The 22491-nt window shown below is 33.5% G+C and overlaps 1 long non-coding RNA gene across 1 annotated transcript in view; it reads right to left on the bottom strand.

Annotated features, from left to right (window-relative positions):
• The window catches only part of LOC120890815 (uncharacterized), a 45171-nt gene extending 25393 nt beyond the window's left edge, over nucleotides 1-19778 (bottom strand). Inside the window, exons 1-3 of the long non-coding RNA XR_005735267.2 lie at nucleotides 19700-19778; nucleotides 12865-12992; nucleotides 12181-12330 (exon numbers count right to left, since the gene is read on the bottom strand). This is a non-coding gene — a long non-coding RNA (uncharacterized LOC120890815). The remainder of the gene's footprint in view (nucleotides 1-12180; nucleotides 12331-12864; nucleotides 12993-19699) is intronic.
• Between the last annotated feature and the right edge of the window lie 2713 nt (nucleotides 19779-22491).

A 22491-nucleotide genomic window follows, 5' to 3' on the forward strand; every position in this document is an offset into this window, starting at 1 on the left:
TGAGTATGTCTTTCATACATAAGTCTTGCTCCAATCATGATGGCCATTACTACTAGCTAAAAGGTAGGGTTAGCCCTCAAGAATATAGTATTCATGTATTTCTGAGTTCAATACACCTTTCAGCAACCCTTAAACTGTTCTGAGTCTTCCTTTCAGTAGAATGAAGGAAAGAAAAGACTAGTCTTTACTGAGCACTTCCTGTATAGACATGCTGCAAGGCACTTTCACAATAAAACCTTTCATTGATTCTCTCCTTAACTTTGACTAGTAGGCATAATGAGGTTTCTTTCTAAAGATTGAAAAACTGTGTCCTCCTGGAGAGAATAAAGAAACTGCCTAAGAATATGCAGTAAATGACACTGATAGGACGGTACACAAACTAAGATGATATGAGCCTAACTTCCCTTTTTACTCTCATTTTATCATACTTTTCCACTTAACAAACTAAGTCATTTTAGGGGGCTTACACATTAGCATTCCAAAGAAAATTGGTGGGAGAAGAAGGTATAGAGAAATGTAAATTTTAAGGTAGTGTGATATTTCAGCAGAACAGATTTCTTTAGAAAAAGGATCCTTCTCCAACATTCTTCAAATAACACAACCAATTACTCTGCTTCTGCATAAGAACAGAGCAGCTTGGTGAGGATTTGAAATAGCTTTTCAAACTAATGCCAAGAATGTGTTGCTGAGATGTCTGCCCCTATTGGACCTTGAATAATAAAATATACTGTGAAGGACAGTTTAAGTATTTCAAGCACATCTGGCCCAGGTCTGTCTTTCATCCTTTAAAATATAGACATGCGTACACACACACACACACACACACGTGTACACACACACACACACACACACACCAAAATCACATATACTTTGAAGGTCTGGTAATTGTTAGAAAATCAGACATTGGGTCTTAATGCTATGAGACAGGCTATTCAAAGGCCTGGCTCTAATAGCTGTGTCAAGAAGAGTTCAAGGTTATAGCAGGTGAAGGCAAGTAAGTGCTGCATGTGTTGTCAGGAGAATACCAAGCTGCTGACATACTGATAGGTTTTCCCTACCCCCAAATCTTCTACCCCCACTTTCAGCTGCTGTGTTAGTTGATTCTTAAAATCTTCACATATATTCCAACACATTCTAATTCTGAACCTAATCAGTTTTACATTTGTAATTTGAAAACAAAGATATATTACACACTGGAATATATCACATGCACACACACACATGTGAAACATCACACATACCCACCAGCATAAATAATCATGTTAGTTCCTTTGTCTTATAATGGCAGTTATTTTGCACTGAGTAACCAATACTTTCTTGTCAGGCAATCACAGACATCAAGGTTGCCTTAAAAGAAAGACTTATCAATTTCTCACATGTTTTTGCATTTTTTGTGTGTTTGTATTTTTAGGTATCTGGAACATATTAGGAGCGCAAATAAAATTTATGCAAATAGTACATTAACATATTGGGAATGTATCAGAAAATGTGTAGGGTGAATTGTTTGTTCCTAAGTAGAATCATGATTCAGAGTGCAAGATTTCTAACATGCTTCTCGATGCCCCATGCCATGGCCTTTGTCCCACCTCTAATTCTGCTGCTTTCAAGGTACAAAGCTGCACAGGAGTTTAGACAATTCCTATAGACTCCTCTTCTACTTGGAGTCTAGATCATTTGAGATAGTTCCACTTTATGTTCCATGGCCTTCTCTCATTCTTCTAGAACCAACTTTATTCTTGAATAAATGTAGCCCACAAGTACTAAGTTCACACTCCCAGAGACAACTTAGCCACGGGAGGATTAAAGTCACTCTCTAAATCCTCTAGCTCAATTTCCAGGTAGATTACTCTGGGAGATATTTTGTATGTCTCTCGGGAAGTTGAAATAAAATTAAGGCCTGATGCTCACAGTAGTAATTTAAAAATAAACTCATATGGGTTTTTCTGGTTTTTCCTTATCTCTTGTCTTAGTCTCACTACACTCTGCTTTTTGGGATAACATACCAAATAAACTACCTTGACCCAAATCTTTCTCATAGGCTTTGTTTTCAGGGGAACCTAAATTAAGACAAGTTCATACAGATCATAAATTTTCATTCTGTTACTTATTAGCTATGTGGATTTGAACAACTTACTAAACTTCAGTATTATTTTCTTGAACTGTTAGAGTATCTGTTTTTTAAACACCTTATGAGAATAAAAATATCATCTACCTTAGTTTTAAAAATAATTAAATGCAAAATTGTATGTAAAATGCTTAACACTGTATCTGTCTATAATCAGTGATGAATAAAATGATCATAAATATCCCTTGTTCATATATTGATTGAATCTGTGGTAGTCACATAACACTTCATAACCAGCTATAAAGAGCCTAGACTACATGATACCCCCATCTTCCTTACTTTACTGTTACTCTAGATTATGGAACATATGAAAACATTATTTTGTATTAAAAAGTACATAAACATGTTTTAAAATAGTTTGATTTTTTGTATGAGAGTTTAGGAAAAAAACAAGAAAGATCTAACAAAGATCTCACATGTAAACTTTTATTTTTTCACATAACTTCCCACATACTCTGTGAAATGTGAATTGACTTCTTTGAATTTGAGAAGGATTGTTTTAGAGACTTATCTACTATTATCAATTTTTCTCACATGTTTATGCTTGATGCTGCTAAATAAACTGTAAGTACCTCATGGGTAAAGCCTAAGTCTTCTGCCTCTTTAGCATTCCCTTTGGAGTTCTACATGTGAAAGCTTCTGGTCAAAGTCCCTTTTTGAAATTTTAATTTTTCTCAAAAGTTACTGCTTTTCAAGGTGAGACCTATTCCGATTGTGTAGATGAAAAAGCAATAGGTTTAGCTATGTTTTTGTTATTATACATAGTGATAGGAATAAACTATCAGAATGCAAAAATATTTATGAAATATTTTCTTCTAGAAGATTTTAGCTGGCCCACAAGGCTGACACAAAATGATACAGGAAAGTTTATATCATGAATGGATGTTCCAGAAAGCTATAAGATTATGTTAATGAACAGACAAGAAATGCACATCTTTGCTTCACCTTGTGTTTCCTGGCTCTCTTCATTCAACACTGGTATCAGATTCAAATGGAAAAGTAAAAAAGAATATTGTGTTACTCTAATATGTTGACAGTGGACTATTTTCCATTTTTTGTTTGTTATTTTTAGATAAACATGACAGTAGGGTGTATTTTGATGTAATATATGTATATGGAGTGTAACCCAATTAGGATCCCATTCTTGTGGTTGTATATGATGTAGAATCTCACTGATTATGTATTCATATATGAACATAGGAAAGTTATGTCTGATTTATTCTACTGTCTTTCCTATTCCTATCACCCTTCCTTCCCTTCAATCTCCTTTGTGTAATCCAATGAACTTCGATACTTCTCCTCCCTACCCTACCTTGTTTTGGGTTAGCATACACATATTAGACTGTTCAGTCTTTCATTTTGGGGTACTGGCTTATTTCACTTAGCATGATATTCTCTAGTTCCATCCATTTACCAGCAGATGCTATAATTTCATTCTTCTTAATGGCAGACTAATATTTCATTGTGTATATATACCACATTTTCTTTATCCATTGAAGGGCACATAGGTTGGTTCCACAGTTTAACTATTGTGAATTGAGCTGCTATAAACATTGATGTGACTGGGTCTCTGTAGTATGCTGTAATATGTAGTACTTTGGGTATAAACTAAAGAATGGGATAATTGGGTCAAACTGTGATTCCATTCCAACTTTTCTGAGGAATCTCTATACTGCTTTCCATAGTGTTTGCAATAATTTGTAGTCATACCAGCAATGTGAGTATACCTTTATCCTTACATTGTCACCAGCATTTATTGTTATTTGTATTCTTGATAATTGCTATTCTGACTGGAGTGAGATGAAATCTCAGTGTAGTTTTAATTTGCAATTCTCTTATTGCTAGAGATGTAGAACATTTTTTCATTTATTTTTGACCATTCATATTTCTTATTCTGTGAAGTGTCTGTTCAGTTCCTTTCCCGTTTATTGATTGAGCTATTTGTTCTTTTGTAGTATTTTTGTTGATAAGCTTTTTGAGTTATTTTTATATCCTGGAGATTAATGCTCTATCTGAGGTGAAGGTGGTAAAGATTTTTCTCCCATTGTGTAGGTTCTCTCTGCACATTCTTGATTATTTCCTTTGCTGTGAATAAGATTTTTAGTTTGATGCCATCCCATTTATTGATCCTTGATTGTACTTCTTGTGCTTTAAAAGTGTATTGAGGAATTCCATTCTTGAGCTGACATGATGCAGAATTCACAATATTCAACTGGCTTTGGCTACTAAAATTTATTTCCAAAGTTAATTTGTTACTGCTGTAATATCTCTTTGTACCTCACCTATTGGTCCTATTTCTAGCCCTTGAAATTCATTAGGAGTGATTTAATCTCTTTTCTTTATGACAGCACTCTTACAAGTGTTTTGGAAGTCATATCACAGTACTAACTCTTATTGAATGTAATATCAATTAATACCCTTTGATCATTCATTCATCTTTCTACTCAGCCACTTTTCTTTTCTTCCCTTCATTAACAAATTCATTTATTCACTAACTGCTTACTATGTACCAGTCATTGGGCTTTTAAACAGTACAGAGAAAAATAAGCAAGCTCTGTTATCAAGCTGTTAATATTCTAATCAGGGAGAGGGATAATAAACAAAAACATACAGAAGTTGCTATAAAGCAGAAAGTCCAGCTGTGATCAAATAATGAGAGGGGGATCAATAGGTAAAGTTTTCAGCAAAGGCCATTTTGAACAGTTGATATTAAGCTGAATCTTTCCATGAAATCAAATTACTTTAAAACCCTTAAATTATTGTTCTACCTATATATTAACCAAAATTTTCATGGAAATTATATAAACAGGAGAGAAAATCCAACTTAACAATAGAGAAAGATTCATTTTCAGAAGATATTATTTAAAAAAAGATCTATTTCCCAATGTAAAGTCAAGTATTTCTACTGATATTCTATGTTAATTAAGTCACTAAAAATAACAAAGCTCTTAAGGATAAGAGAGAAAGGCAAGTAAGAATTGGAGACTTGGTGGCCATAGGAAAATAAATTTATATTGAACAATGGTTATTTATTTATTTATTTATTTATTTATTATACTGGGGATCAAACCCAGGGATGTTTTAACACAGAGCCACATCCCCCCAACCCTTTTGCTATTTTGAGATAGGTTCTCACTAAGTTCCTTAGGGTTTTATTAAGTTTTGTTGAGGAGGTCTGAAATCTGCGATCATCCTGCCTCAGTCTCCAGAATTGCTGGGATTATAGGCATGGCCACCAAGACCAGCTGAAAAATGATGTAACATATATTTTATTTGTATAAGCTACAAAAATATTTGTATAATAGTATTTCAACAAAACATCTAAACAAACACATTTATATTACATAGTTCTATGAATATAACAAAAGGTGAAAAGTTCTGATAGGAGAATTAGATATTTAAATTTGGGACTAATACAGTTACATTCTACAACTGATCTATCCAACAAAGTATTTTATCCACATTAGATATTCAGTGTACATGTGAATAAATGTAAGTTGCTATAGCTATAAATATAACAGTGAAAATATGAATAGAATTTGTCAAGAATGATGTAGTACCACAAATTTTAAGTATGGATTCAGAATTCTTTTATAATGTTTCCTCCTCAATTACAAAGGACAATGAAGAGATGGAATGAGTAGGTTACAAGAATTCTTTGTGTAAATTTTTACAGTAATGGCCTTCAATGCAGCAAAGACTGCAATGAACATTAATGAAATTTTCATGACAATAGCTAAGAAGCTTCCCAAGAATCAGCCTCAGAATGCAGCTGGTGCTCCAAGCAGAACAAAGGGTTAGACCTTTTGTAGAACAACCCAGCCAGCTGGAGCCAACACTGAAGCAACTGAGCACCCGCTTGCCAGCCACTGCCCCCACCTCCTCCTCCTGAATGATCTGACTGGAATCCACTCTAACCAATCACATTTAATGAATCAGGCAACCACTGGTGGAAGGGGAGGGATCCACCATTATTTCTCCACATAAATTTGATCTTAGGCCAGAGAAAGTTATTCCACATGTACCTTTCTGTACAAATACTAATTCAATTTTAAGTCATGTCAAAAAATAAAAAAAAAAACATCTAGAGTAGAACCATGTGTATGGTTATTTCATAATCAGCCAAGAATGTGAATATACCTTTGTTTCCCCACCCCCAAATTACCAAAGTATACTTATTTATACTGAGAAAGTTCTTAGTAATCAAGTGAACAAAATTATAAGTAATGAAGGTATCATCCTCTTTCTCCAGACTCAACAATACTTTTTCAGTAGCTTATGCATAAAGAAGTCATGGTAGCAGGGATGATTCTTTGTAATCACAGTGCCAGGGAATTCATCTTACCAAGTTAACTACATTTCTTGCTCAGTGCCTGTTCAAGTTATATTTCTCTACATGACACCCCACATGAAAATCCAGTGGCATACAGAAATGTATAACTTCCTGAATTTGGAAATTAGGCATGGATTTGGGTATGGAAGCCTTCTCATTGTTTCAAGCACTATCAGTGGGTAAGTCAGCTTTTCATTGCTCTCACCAAAATACACTACAAGAACAACTTAGAAGAGAAAAAGTTTTTTATGAGCTCATGTTTTCAGAGGCTCAGTTCATGGTCAGTTAACTCCAATGCTCTGGGCCTGTGGTGAGACAAAGCAACATGACAGAAGGACATGGTGGAGGAAAGCTTCTGAAATCATGGTAGCCATGAAACAGGGAGAAAGAGATGGAGGAGCTAGAGGGATAAGATATAATCCCCACTGGCATGCCCTCAGTGACCTACTTCCTACCTGCTTATAGTTATCAATACGGTGAATCCATTCAAATTATTAATCCAGGAAGTTGGTTTATCCACTGATTAGGTTACAACTTTCATAATCTAATCATTTAACCTTCTGCATTAACACAGAAGCTTTTGGAAGATACCTCATATACAACCATAACAGTCAGTTAGGACAGCTCAACCAGGATTGGAAGCTTTACTTCTAATATGGTTCATTCTTATGACTAGGATTACAGTTGACTATGGGCTAGGAACCCAGGCAGAACTTAAGATTTGAGGTTTTAGTTCATTTCCAAATGTGCCCCCTTTGTAGATTCCTTAGATTACTCATATCATGGCAATTATGTTCCAAAATTCAGTATCTCAACAGAAAACTCCATGCCAAAGACTTGGATGTCACATAATGTCATTTCTGCCATATTTTATTGGTAATGGCAGTCAAAAGACTCTATCTAATCTCAAAGGAGAAGGTAAAGACTCATTTCTTTTAATTTATTCTAATTAGTTACATATGATAGTAGAATGCGTTTTGACACATCATACATAAATGTAGTATAACTACTCATTTGTCTGGTTGTACACAGGTAATGTAATCATATATGCACATAAGGTAATAATGTCTGATTCATTCTACATCATTCCTGCCCCTCCTCTCTTCATTCCCTTTTGTTTAATCGAAAGTATCACTATCCCCAAATTAGCATCCATATATCAGAGAAAACATGCAACCTTTGGTTCTTTGGGATTAACACATTTCGCTGAGTGTAATAGTATCCAGTTCCATCCATTTACTATCAAATGCCATAATTTCATTCTTTAAGGCTAAATAATATTCCATTCTCTGTATATATATATATCTATATATCTATATATATCTATATATCTATATCTATATATATATATATCTCACAGTTTCTGTATCCATTCATCTGTTAAAGAGCACCTAGATTGAATCCACAGTTTAGCTCTTGTGAATTGAGATGCTATAAATATTGATGTGGCTGTGTCACTGTAGTACGCTCATTTTAAGTCCTTTAGGTGTAAATCAAGGAGTGGGATAGCTGGGTCAAATGGGGTTTCATTCCAAGTTTTCCAGAGTGATTGCACCAATTTTCAGTCCCATCAGCAATGTATGAGTGTACCTTTTTCCCCACATCCTTGCCAACACTTATTATTGGTTGTATTGTTGATGATTGCCATTCTGTCTGGAGTAAAATGGAGTCTCAGTGTAGTTTTGATTTGCATTACTCTAATTGCTAGAGATGTTTCACGTGTTTTCATATATTGGTTGATCAACTGTATTTTTTCTTCTTGGAAGTTTCTATTCAGTTCCTTTACCCATTTATTGATTGGGTTATTTGTTATTTATGGTGTTAAGTTTTTAAGTTCTTTATATATCCTGGAGATTAATGCTGTGAGGTATGTGTGGTAAAGATTTTTTTCCATTCTGTAAGCTCTGTCTTCATGTTATTGCATTTTAGTTTGATTCCATCCAATAGGATGGAATAAATAATCAATAAATATATTGATTCTTGATTTTTACTTCTTGTTAAGGACATGGTAGAGATTTGAGCCAAATAATTTTTTCTACTAGTGCAGGGTCTCTGTTCTAGTGCCTAAGTCTTTGATCCACTTTGAGTTGGGTTTTGTATAGGGTGAAAAATATGGGTCTAATTTCATTTTGCTACAAATGGATTTACAGTTTTCCCATCACCATTTGTTGAAGACGCTATCTTTTCTCCAGTGCAAGTTTTTGGTGCCTTTGACTAGTATGAGATAACTGTATTTATGTAAACACTCCATTTCTTGATGGGGGATTGGCAAGATACAATTCACAAAGAGCATATGGGAAGGAAAATATTGTTATGAACATCTTCAGGAAAATAATATGTTCTAGTGCTCAAATGGGCAAATGTAGAGAACAACTATAAGCTCCAATTATAGTATTAAAATTCAGAGTAACCAGAGAGGCCTGTACTAGTAAGTAGACAATATAGGCTTCCTTTTATCATCAAGAAAACAGTAGTCTATCCTGACTAGTAGATAATCTGGATATGAATTTTTCTTCCTTTGACACTATGGTTCAATCCAGTACCATCCGTGAACTTAGTGAATGCCTTGGGTATTAGAAAGGTTATGTAAACAATTTTGGATCTTACTCATCCAAATTAATTAAGACAATGAAGCTTAAACTCTGGACAAGGACGATTTGTATCATGAACTCAAGTTCACAGAGGTATTTCAGTCAGCGAAATTTTAGAGTAACCTATGGAAAATTCAATATGCCACCACCAGGGGAATTTGAATGGCAATAACCAATACATAAAATTGTTTCCCCTACAGTCACACTTGCCATTACCTCTTCCTGGCTTGCTATATTACCTCCTTTAAATCTTTTGTCAATTCTAACTCCTTGCCTGATGAAAACATGACCTAGATGAAAAGCTACACTGATTCATGGAAGTACATAAGTATTTGACTTGATGAACAGGCAGATCAAAGGAACCAGATTTATGTCTTCCTGTGAAATCTGGATAAGTCTAAAATATCATCTTCATAACACAGACTTTCCTGAAAATGTTACTGGAAATTACAAATGTCCCTCCATCACCCTCTGTATCTCTATTCTCATATCCCACTGCCTTTCTTTTTCTGTGTCCACAGTACTTTATCATCTTCCAAAATACTATGTAGTTTGATATTCTGTTTACTGCCTGTGTCATTACAGTGTCATCTTTTTTGTCTTGTGCACTGATGCATTCCTAGCACCCAGTATCAAATGGGTATCGTACCCAGCACATGAAAATGTTCAATAAATATTTCTTGTTTGAATTAACACAGAAAAATATGGTCTCTGGAACTATGTGCTACAAGGAAGAAGGATATTTGGGATACAGTTAATGGACAGGCTAACTAATGGCAAATGATTTGGGCATGAACATTTGGTCTCTCCTATTAAAGAACTGATACTTTGATTAAAAACAGAGAGGGAATGTCTCAAAAATTTTTTTAAAAACGTGACTAACCTAGAGAACAAATGAACAGAACCTAGAGATCCTAAACTTAAAATTGTGTTCCTTTTAGGTCTCTTTCTTTAGAGAAAGGTTGAACACCTGTTAATTAAGTTATGATATCCTTGCATTATATTAAGTAGGAGCATTGTTTGTTATTAGAAATAAGAAGACAATAGATGGATGTATGCTTTTTCCAGAAACAGCTGAGGTAGGTGATCTATCCTGGGCCATAGTGAACATGTGCAATATTTAGCTACCTAAACTAACCCTTCTACATCTGATAGTTGAGCACACACGACAAATCCAACCTTCCCAACATAATACATAGAAAATTTTCTTCCTCAGTCTCCTTTACAGCTAGAGTTCACACATATGAACTCAGTACCATCAACCAGTTCCAACAATAATGAAAAGATATGTAAACAATCAGTGTATAGAAACAGGACCCAGTAAGCATCCATTTTTCTGGTTTCAGTAAAAGCACAGGTGATCACACTGGCAGTTCATGGCTGCTGTATCTTTTTTGGTGTATTATTCCTTTACCAATTTAAATAATTTCTTTTTCAGTCAGTAAATTTCCATTTGAAATTTATTTGAAATTAACATTGCTATACATGATGTATACCTGATTTACCTTTTACTTCATCTTTTTGTGTATATTGTATTGGGCTGCTTTCTGGCTATACTGAAACTTTCTAAATCCAAGATGAGTGTGTCTTTTTGAGACAATTTAAATCTCTCATGTAAATTATGACTAATACAAGATTAGAGCTTATTCCCATCATTTATTTTATTGTGTCTATTTACCATGACATATTTAATTAATATTGGTGTTGGTATTGTTATTATTAGTGCTTTTATCTTTTGCTTTTTCCCACCTATAGGATGATTAATGGTATATTATCTCATTTTATAACACTGTAATTCTCTTAATATTATCAAGATTTAAAAGAAAATTTTTATTTTCTAGAGCAGACTTTAATTATCTATGGCCATTATGTCAAATCTAGCCTACATTTTTATTACCTTCATAATAAAAATGGTTTTTACATTTTAAAATATATTGATGTTTTATAGAAATTTTATATAAACGCCTACATTACATGTTTAATTTTGATTCTTAACTGTAAAATTATTTACTATCTGGCCATTCAAGAAAGTTTGCTCATCACTGGTCTAGAGTAAATCTACTCATATAAGACATAAAAAATGGCATATTTTCTGATCTTTTTTTCCTATTTTCCTAATCTATTAACTACATGCATTTAAAAACTAAATCAAGCCATCACATGACCGCAACTGCAGCCTCCACTGACTACAAACATATATGAAAGGCTCAAGTGAATTACCATCCTGTTGATAACAGTTGACCTGTGGAAATGTGAAATAATAATTTTAGGGCTGGGTCTGTAGCTCAGTGGCAGAGTGTTTGCCTAGAACATGTGAGGAACTCGGTTCGATCCTCAGCACCAAAAAAATAAACAAACGAAATAAAGGTATGCTGTCCATCTACAACTACAAATTAAATAAAAACAATTTTAAGTGACTAAATTTAGAAGTTATATGGTAATTGATAATCAGATGCATATATAAATTATACATATAGGTAAATATACATGTAGCTACATAACATTAATAAATGTTAAGGTATTCAAACTAGTTGTGCTGAGCAGCTAGCTTTGAAACTTGCTTTTTTCAATGCTAATATGTCATAAAGATATTTCCAAATATACTCCAAATGGTCTTCTACTATATCTCCTCTGTTGTATTCTCTTTTGATGGTGCCTTAAAAGGACACCTGTCATTGGATTTAGGGCCCAGGATGATCTTATCTCAAGATTCTTACTATACTTATATATGCAAAGACCTTTATACCTAAAAAGATCACTTTCTGAGGTTCCAAGGAATGCATTTTTTCTTGTGCGGTGCACCATTAAACCCACTACAAATAGTGATTCTATATAGTACATTTTTCATACTGTCAAGAAAATTCTTAAATGTATAAAAATTTTAAATTTATAAAAATGTATAAAAGTTTAAAAATTTTAAACCTGCAAAAGAGACATTTGTTTTATATGTTTATATTTTTTTCATTTAGCTTTACATAGAAAAGAAAATTCCATGTCACTGATGCTTTCAAACTGATCCCCTGTCTACTCTGCTTTATAGAAGATAGGAAGGCTTATGACCCAGTTGAATGTCTTTGATGTAGTAAATGCAATGGAATTTTACTTTATAAAATAAAATAAAATATACCCACCTTTACCAGTTTTACATTCTTCCAACCATGTGTTTCTACATAAGATGACAAAGCTGTTATATCCCCACATTCATTCAGAAGTATTTGAGATGATTATCACTATGTGTATCAGCATTGAGCTTTGACACCCTCTGAGCGCTATGGTCAAGTCTGTTGGAAGATAGGACATACTACAATTATATCCTTTAGTTTGCATCTATCATAAAGTGTTTTTACTCTCTCATTTCATCTTCTCCAAGTCTCTTGAAATCAGTGTCATTAAAAGAGAATTCTAAAGCATCTCTAATTTCTTTTCTGTTATACTTGCACCTTGAATCTTACTCAGGCCAGTAGTAGCAAGTGAAATTTTTAAAAGCAACAAAAATGAAAAACACAAAACAGCCAACTTATCTCACCAGAATCAAATATTTTCTGAAAAGCCTTAAAAATCATAATTTTTTTATTTGTATATAGCTCCTATCCTCTGCTTTAATTACTCTGAATTAAAAACAACAATTTCACTGTACATTGTCTCATATAAAAATGGTGAAGTCTGAAATCAAAGTCAAAGATGAAGAATTTTGATATAATTAAATGAAAAGCAAATCATCTTAGTGAAATGCCTTTAACATACACAAATTTAACAACACAGGGTATTTTGAATTGCAAAAAGCAATCATTCAAAGTACACGTAAAATTACTTACATTTTGTCAACATACACTGTTTTTTCCATTTAAGAAACCTTTTTTTTTCATTTACTTCTTGGTCTGTGTGGTATGATTTATATTCAGAAAGCGTATTCAATGCACTGTCAACAACTTAATGGCCATGGCTGTGTCGTAGGTAGCCATCATCCAAGCAAAAGTACATTGTTCAGAAAAGAACAAAAGGAAGTTATAAGAGGAAAATCAGATAAAAATACAATTAGTCATATGTTTTTAAAAAGGAACACAGGTATGAACACACACACACACACAGGAAAATTTAAAAAAACAATGGCAGGTTTTCTCTTAAAAGCAGGCTGACTTAATCTCTAAATCTTTGGGGTAAAAGCAAAATGTCTTCCACATACAGATTGAGGCTTACTATCTTACCACAATTTGGAATCACTAATTAGATTATTGTGTAGGTATCTAATTTAATTCCAGGTAAATCTTATAGCATTTTCTAGTCAATATAACCTTAAGCACACTTTATAACCAATGATAGAGTATTTTTACATGCTTTATTTATTTATTTTTAACCTTTATTTTATTTACTTATTTTTATGTGGTGATGGGGCAAGCACTCTATCACTGAGCCACAACCCCAGAACCCCGCCCCCATGAGAGCATTTAAACAAATATTTTATGCTCCTGCTATATAATATTAATCACAAGTAATACAAACATTTTCAAATACAAAGCACAAATGTATGCATGACTGATAATTATTTCTTTCCTGGATCAATTTAAAAACAGAGTTGTTGTTTGAAAGACCAAGAACTATGCTCCATTTTAATATTCTTAGATATTAGTAAAATAAACAGACTTCTTTAATATGCCATAGTACTGTTATCTTAATGTTGGGTAAATAAATTTGGACTCTAAAAATCACATTAGTACTAATTCCATTTCAAAATGAATTTATCAGTTTAGGGTGTTATATCTTGAGCCATTTAAGATAGATACCACTTTGAAATCTCATAATTTCAAGAAATAAAAATGATGAGGACAAATGTACCAGTCTGATTAACCCAGGAAAGATTATAGCAATTGAGGTTTTTCTGGTTTGATTCTGCTTGCAATATCTTTCAAAAGAGGAGGGGTGGGGCCTGGGGTTGTGGCTCAGTGGTAGAGCACTTGCCTAGCATGTGTGAGGCACTGGGTTTGATCCTTAGCACCACACAAAAATAAATAAATAAAATAAAGGTCTACAACAACTAAAAACATATTTTATTTTTATTTTTTTATATGTAAAATACCTTTATTTTCTTATTTTTTTATTGATTGTTCAAAACATTACAGAGCTCATGATATATCATCTTTCATACATTTGACTCAATTGGGTTTTGAACTCCCCAAATACATATTGCAGACTCACTTCTGTTACATACTCACATTTTTACATAATGCCTTATTAGTAACTGTTGTATTCTGCTACCTTTCCTATCCCCTACTATCCCCCTCCCCTCCCCTTCCCTCCCATCTTCCCTCTCTACCTCCTCTGCTGTTGTTCAATTCTCTCTCTTTTTTCCCCCTCCCCCTTGCCCCTCATAACCTCTTATAATTTTGTGTATCACTGAAGGGCTCCTACCATTTCCATATGTTTTCCCTTCTCTCTTCCTTTCTCTCCCCCCATTCGTCTTAGTTTACTGTTAGTCTTTTCCTCATGCTCTTCCTTCCTGTTCTATTCTTAGTGGCTCTCTTTATATCAAAGAAGACATTTGACATTTGTTTTTTAGGGATTGGCTAGCTTCACTTAGCATAATCTGCTCTAATGCCATCCGTTTCCCTGCAAATTCTATGATTTTGTCATTTCTTTGTGCTGCATAATACTCCATTGTGTATAGCTGCCACAATTTTTTTATCCACTCATCTATTGAAGGGCATCTAGGTTGGTTCCACAGTCTAGCTATTGTGAATTGTGCTGCTATAATCATTGATGTGGCCGTATCCCTATAGTGCACTCTTTTAAGGTCCTCAGGGAATAGTCTGAGAAGGGCAATAGCTGGGTCAAATGGTGGATCCATTCCCAGCTTTCCCAGGAATCTCTATACTGCTTTCCAAATTGGCCTCACCATTTTGCAGTCCCATCAGCAGTGTACAAGTGTGCCCTTTTCCCCACATCCTCGCCAACACTTATTGTTGTTTGACTTCATAATGGCTGCCAATCTTACTGGAGTGAAATGGTATCTTAGGGTGGTTTTGATTTGCATTTCTCTGATTGCTAGAGATGGTGAGCATTTTCTCATGTGCTTGTGGATTGATTGTATGTCCTCCTCTGAGAAGTGTCTGTTCAGGTCCTTGGCCCATTTGTTGATTGGATTATTTGTTATTTTATTGTCTAAAAACATATTTTAAAAGAAAGAGAAAAGGGAGGTAGGAAATCAGAAGGAGAAACAAAAGAATCAAGTTAACTGCAGGCATTAGAGAAAAGAATATGAGAAATTGGCCATAGCAGAAATAAACATTTAAAAGCATGTTCTGTTCAAATATCTCTTAGTCATTTTGGCAGAGTCTCCAAAGTTACAAAACTCACATAGTTACAATTCCCTGTGTGTGTGTGTGTGTGTGTGTGTGTGTGTGTGTGTGTATGTATAAACACACACTGTAGAATGGATCCTGCCAACTAATCTTAAGATAGCCAGTAGACACCAGAAAGACATTGCCTCCTGTAAATTTTTTTACAAATAGGGCCACAATCCAATTATGACTACATTTTTGTCAGGTTTACATAGACTTAATTATAGGTTGTTTTTCAACAAACCATTCTGACAGAAGGTGGGTCTATCACACTTGCCCCTTCCTCCCATAAGGTATACAAAGTTCTCTCACAGATAGAAATATCTGAATTCCTCTGGGTTTTCCCTTATGATGTGATCAATTGAAATAAGTTTGAAACATTTTTTCCTTGCAGATTTGTTTCTCTGGAGCTCAATATGAAAAATGAGAAAAGATATTGATTAGGGCTCCTGGGAGAGTTACACTGATTGAACACAGTATAGGTGTACAAATAAGAGAATTCATTTCATTGCATCCTAAACTCCAGAGGCAATTTCATCATTATTATTTTCCAAACAATTTATGTTTCTCTCTCTGTCAAGGCAGTTCCAAGGAACATTTAGTCAGTAATGATTGATCCTTATAGCACAACCAAACAGAGTACTTTAGAAAAATGGTCAGAAGAAAGGTTTACATTCAAATGGTGAGAAGCAATGGCACTGGACCATGGAATGGCTTTGGTAAATAAAATACCCTTTTTCCTCTAACTGGAACTTGGGTTTTAGCTGGGATGTCACATATTTTCCCCCCAGGTAGTCTTTGCAGACCTCCCTACCTCTCTCTGTGATTAAGGCATCCCTGTACTAAGCTTCCAGGAAATCATGTAATGTTTTTTTCTATATTAGTAATTACTACTTTCATAGACATTGTTCTCAAGATATTTACTAGAAGGTCTACACAATGGTGGCCATGACTCTTATTCATGATTATTGTTGCCAGCATTTAACAGTTTCTGACACATCCTAGATACTAAGTATTTATTACATTTATTACATGAGTGAACAAATAACTGAATGAAAGTGCCTTATATTCAGTGCTTTTAAAATTTTTTTTGTAGTTGTAGATGGACAGATGCCTTTATTTTATGTTTTTTTAATCTTATTTATTTTTTGATGGGGTTCTTTTTTTTAATCTTTTTTGGAACTGGGGGGTAGAACCCAGGGCTTTTCAAATGCAAGGCAGATGCTTTGCCACTGAGCTACATCCCAGCTCTATGTGTTTTTTATTTTTATGTGTTGCTGAGGGTCGAACCCAGTGCCTCAAGCATGCTAGGTAAGTGCTCTTCCGCTAAGCTATAGCCCCAGCCCATGTTCAGTGCTTTTAAGAAAGTAGTTACATTATTTTCCACCTCACCTCTTTGAAACCAATATTATACACTAAATATGATCCAGCAATATTCAGGGATAAGTAGAGAATGAAATTTGCATTTACTGAGTACCATCCATGTGTCAAGCACATGCAAGTCCCTTTCCTGGACAATTTAATTTATCCTAAGCCATACACTACCTCTGCTAGGAAATTATTATATTATTATGTTACAGATGGAAAACCAACCAAGAAATACAACTTTTGTGTATTTTATTGGGTTATATGATTTATATTCTATTTTTTCTAGCTATTAAATGAGAATGGCAATAACTGAATTCAGTTATCTTAAAAAAAGTAAGACACACATTATAAAAAGAATGCATCAATAAAATAATGGTGCCAGGTATCCTGCTAAGCATGTTAGATGCATTATCTCCAGGCAGTCCTCAAAATAGCTATGAGAAACACTAGACTCATTTTACTCATGAAGAAAGTAGTACTGAGAATTTTAATAACTTGCCAAATATCATACAGCTAATACATGGTAAAGCTGAGACTCAAACCCAAATGAGTGTGATTCTAAAGCCTGAACCAAAATTTATACTATAATCTAAAGCCTTTTAAAGTTATCATTATTCTCTTGCTATCTAGATACATCTTTTACAAACAGCTTTATTGAGATTAAATTTACATACCAGACCATGAACCCATGTTATATGAATTAAACTCAATGGATTTAGTCTATGCAGAAGGTTGTTAAAACACTCAGGACAAGTCTAGTTTTAGAACATTTTTGTTTCTCCCAAGGAAAAGCCCGTTTCTATTAGTAGTCCCAAATATATTTTAATCCTATTCTGTGGCAAATCATGGGGCAATTATTGACTATGAAAACAAATATCTTTGATATGTTTATAGTTGAGAAGAGGAAGAATAGTATTGGGATAAATACTTTCATAGTTTATTGTTCTACTGCCACTTGACCTGGGTATGTATCATAAGCCTCTAGCTGCTCTTCCACTGAAATAATAATGAAGGGACTTTAAATCCATATTTGAACACTTTCTCTTAATTTTTAGATAGATAATAGAATTCCAGAACATGATATTTTCATAAGAAAAATTTACATTAGTGTAAGGGTAGCGTAGAGTGGATGTGTTAATGAATTTATCCAAAGCATGAAGCATTGTATGGGAAAAGGGAAAGATCTTTAGATAACTGAAGATAAAGTTCTGAGAATATGAAAAGTGAAAAAAAGGGGAAGGGGTAGCGGGAGAGTACCAAAGGGAAACATTGATGACTTGTAACTGTTTTTATAGCTAGCACTGGACAAATACTATATGTGAGGAAAATTAACTTCCCTTCATGTTTACAGATGTGGGTTTTCTACAAACCATATGTTAGAAACACTGAGCTTCTGGTCACCTCTTGGAAAATCATACTCTTATAGTAATCCCCTCCTACCCGCAAAGACACTTACCAGGACCACAGGTAGATGCTAGAAATTGCAGACAGTACTAGTCCCAAAACATAAATGATTTATATACATATTTAAAATTATATATATATATATATATATATATATATATAATTAGGAACACACACATATGCACATATATAATCAGTAAGATTTTAACAACAAATAGTAAATTATAACAACTATAACAATGTACTATAAGTTATATGAATGTGGTTTCTCTAAAAGTATTTTATTTTTCTATACTCCTTCTTCTGATGGTGTGAGATAATATAATACCAAGTAAAATGAAGTGAATGAAGCAGGCACTGTGATTTAGGATTAAGTTACTATATAAACTTTACTTGGAGATAAGTACTGTGATAACTTGTCAGTCCATCTGATAAATAAGATAGCTAAGAAGTGACTAGGTTGTAATGTATACAACATAGATACAGTAGACAATGCAGTCATCCATGTATTAGGGCAAAATAATAATGAGGGGATATTAAATCCATATTTAAACACTATCTCTTAATCTATAGACAATATAATTTCAGAAAATAATGGATTAATAAGACTTCATTATACTACTTCGTGTGAGGCATAATTTAAAATATGAATTATTTCTGGATTTTTCCATTTAATATTTTCAGACTGCAGCTGACCATGGTTAAATAAAAACCCTTGAAAGCAATACCATGTTTAAGGGGTAACCACTGTATTTTATTTCTCTGCTTCCCTCTTAATTGAAGTAAACAAGATTAATCCTGTGATGCAATTAAATTAAGTACTACTTATTATTTATCACATACTTAGAAACTGCAAAAGCAGACAAAAGAGAACAGAACCCCCCAAAGAACTGTTTTTTTAATAAAAATAGTCTGCTTTCTCAATGTTATTGCTGCCAAACCTGCTTAGTTTATAATATAATACAGTCCTTGGGAAAATGTTGATAATTTTGCTTCAGTATTCTCACTCTAACGCTACAGGCTTCCTCAGCTCTTCAAAGTACTGATAATCCTCACAAAGAAACAGTACTACAGTTTAAAATTAAGGCCATAGCCCATTAAAAGAAAAGAGTGTAACAAGTTTTTCATTAACTAAAATCAATAACATACACCACTGCAATTTGCCATCATTGCAAAAACATATTACATTCCAATCAGAGAAAGTATAAAAGGTTGTAAGTTCTACAAAGTCACAGAGTAACCAAAATTAGAGCAGTAAACTAGTCAGGGGTATGAAATCAATAGAATCATCAAGCTCCAAATCCTACAGAGAGGTCTTTATAACAAAATATGTGATATATAAGGAGAATGTATAACACCAATCAATAATGACCACTCTTAACCTGACACAGAAGTTATGAAATGTATTCTATTTTCTGTTTGATACCAATCAAAGTTAATGAATCATATTTATTTTAGAGAAAACAATTACAAGTGTTTGTGATTTTCTAGCACAAAGGTTTCTATAATAGACTGTTGTATGATATAAAAGAGAGATCTCTACCTGGAACCTGTTTTTACCATATAGTTTCTATTCCATAGGGTCTTCTCCTCCTTCTCAAATATAAGTGCTAAAAGGCACCCTAAAGAAAAAAAATAATTCAATTTCAACAGAGGATTATGAAAATAAACTTGGATACATGTGAAAAAATAGTATTAATCATATTCCACTGAACCATTCTCTTATTTCTTTTCCTAAAGGGTTTCAAAGAACAAGTCTCAGTAATTTCCACTAATGCCACATCTCACAAATGATATGCATCATTAATAGTTACAACATTTTAATAAATTACTATAATGGTTTGGCTCCAGAATGTCTCCCAAGGTCTCCTGCGTTCAGTGGTAGGACTTGTGGAAAATTATTGGAACACAAAGGCTTTGATCTCATCAGTTGATTAATGCATTGAGAGCTGAATAGACTACTGGGAGTTGGGACCCACTTGGAGGAATTAAATCACTGGTGGAATGACCTGGAAGGGTTTATGTTCTCTCTGGTTCCTTTCTCCCTGTCTCTGCTTCCTGGCCTCCATGAGCTAAGTATCTTGCCTCTGCCACACTCTTCTTCCATGATGTTCTTCCTTGCACCATGCCCCTAGCAATGGGGTTGGGAAACCATGAACTAAAAGCTCTGAAAATGTGAGCCAAAATAAACCTTTCCTCTTCTAATTTGTGTTAGGTCACGGTGATGAAAAGCTGACTAGCAAAATTATCCAATACCAGACACAACACTAGTTTCTTTACATTTCTCATCAATTGCTTATTACAGTTATGGTGTAGATTTTGCAAATGAGGAAATTAAGATTTACGAGGCTAAATAAATTCTCCAAGTTTTAAAACAAAGACTTGATGAATGCATGTGCAAATATTTCTTAGGGATTCATATTTCAAACTAAGGGCAGGCCCTGCACTCACCCTGGAAAGTGGGGTACCAAATAAGTTTAAAACAGAGGAATCAACTGATTCCAGGAAAAGACATCCATATAGCTGCAACTTTATTGCCATATATCAACAAATGAACAATTAAAAGTAAAAAAGGGATTCAAACCAAAATGAAATTATGATTTATTTTTCCTTTGGTTTAAATAATACTTTCATGCTCTAGTATAGTTCAATTCCAATAGTTATAGAAAACTGTGTATCTGCTCCAATAGGGTAGGTTTTTTTTGCTTATTGTTTATTTTGCTTTTCAAAAATGTGTGTTTTAACATTTTATAAAGTATTTCAAATATTTGATGTTCAATAAATGAACCAGATTCTCAGCTTAGTTGTATTTACATCCAAATCTTTATTATCAATTTATACACACACACATACACACACATAATACATATATGATAAATTTGTTATTTAATGAAGTGATACTTTATATATATACATATACATGTATGTATGTATATGTGTGTATATGTATATGTATGTATATATAAAGTATATATAATATAAAGCTATTCTGTAGCACCAAGACTTAGGATCTAGTACCTAAAAAATAATGTTTAAGAAAACATTCATGTAAGAAGGCACTACTCTGAAAATGAAGTGTCTTCTTAAAATTTGTGCCCCAAACACTTAACTTACCCTAGTCCTGGTCTGGAAATTGGGTAATTATAACATGGCCACTGTTTGGTGAGTAAAAACAGGATGTGATCCCAGTTGTTCATTGCTGTCAGATAAAAATTACATCTATACATGTTTCCATAAAGATAAATGCTCTTTGAATATTGAGATAGAAAAGATGGGTTTTTCAAAGACATTCATATTCTTTTTATTGAGTTCATCCACAAGTCCAAACGAAGCTGGCATAGAAAGTCAAGAATTCAGTTTTCTCTGGAACAGATACATTTTTTCACTTCTCATGACAGCCAATAAATGTTAGCTGAAGGAAACCTACAATCTTAGCTTCATGAACAATTAATTCCATGGTCCTATTAACTGAAGAAATTAGCTTAACCTGGTCTATAGTCTGTCCCAGGAGATGAACAGTCTCCAACATAATAACATAGGCAGAATTTGATAGTGTTTTAGCAAGCCCTCCTTGTCACAGCAGAATTAAATCACAAGATAATGGAATTACAGTGTTCCTTTCTCTATCAGAAAAAACACATGATCATAGTCAAGGTCAAGCAGTAGTATGTTAAAGGTTTTTGCATTTCATAATATGGTGAATTCAGTTTCCTGTTTTATTTTTATTTTATTTTATTTTTTTTTTTTTGCTTTCATGAATGCAGGTATCAAAACTGGTTGGCAGAAATCAATTTCAGAACATAAAATTAGGAGATAGTAAAAAGAATTCTTGATGCCCATTTGTGAATTTATATTAAAAGACTGAGCATAGGGAGTAAAATACTCCATGAAATGTACATATGAAATTCACATAGTCCAAGTAAATACAATACTCTCTCTCTCTCTCTCTCTCTCTGTATATATATATATATATATATATATATATATATATATATATATATATATATATATATTTGTGTGTATATATACACACACATATACATCCCAAATATACATTATTTTACAATTGAGGATATACTGGCACATAATACAGAAGGTATATGTCTGAGATTTTCTAGTATGTTTTAAGATAAAATTGGAATAAAAATCTGCAAAAAACATTCATGTCAAGAAATACCTCTTTAGAGGTCAGCAAAGACATTCAAATGGTGGAATAATGTTAATTATGTTTAAATCCAGGAAATTTCAAGTTGTAAGGAAAAATGTATTAAATATAAGGTTTATTCCTTTAATTTTAGATGCTAAAAATCTTGTTAATATGTCCTTTTGTTTTGT

This window comes from Ictidomys tridecemlineatus, chromosome X (assembly GCF_052094955.1).
Source record: "Ictidomys tridecemlineatus isolate mIctTri1 chromosome X, mIctTri1.hap1, whole genome shotgun sequence".
NCBI classification, from domain to species: domain Eukaryota; kingdom Metazoa; phylum Chordata; class Mammalia; order Rodentia; family Sciuridae; genus Ictidomys; species Ictidomys tridecemlineatus.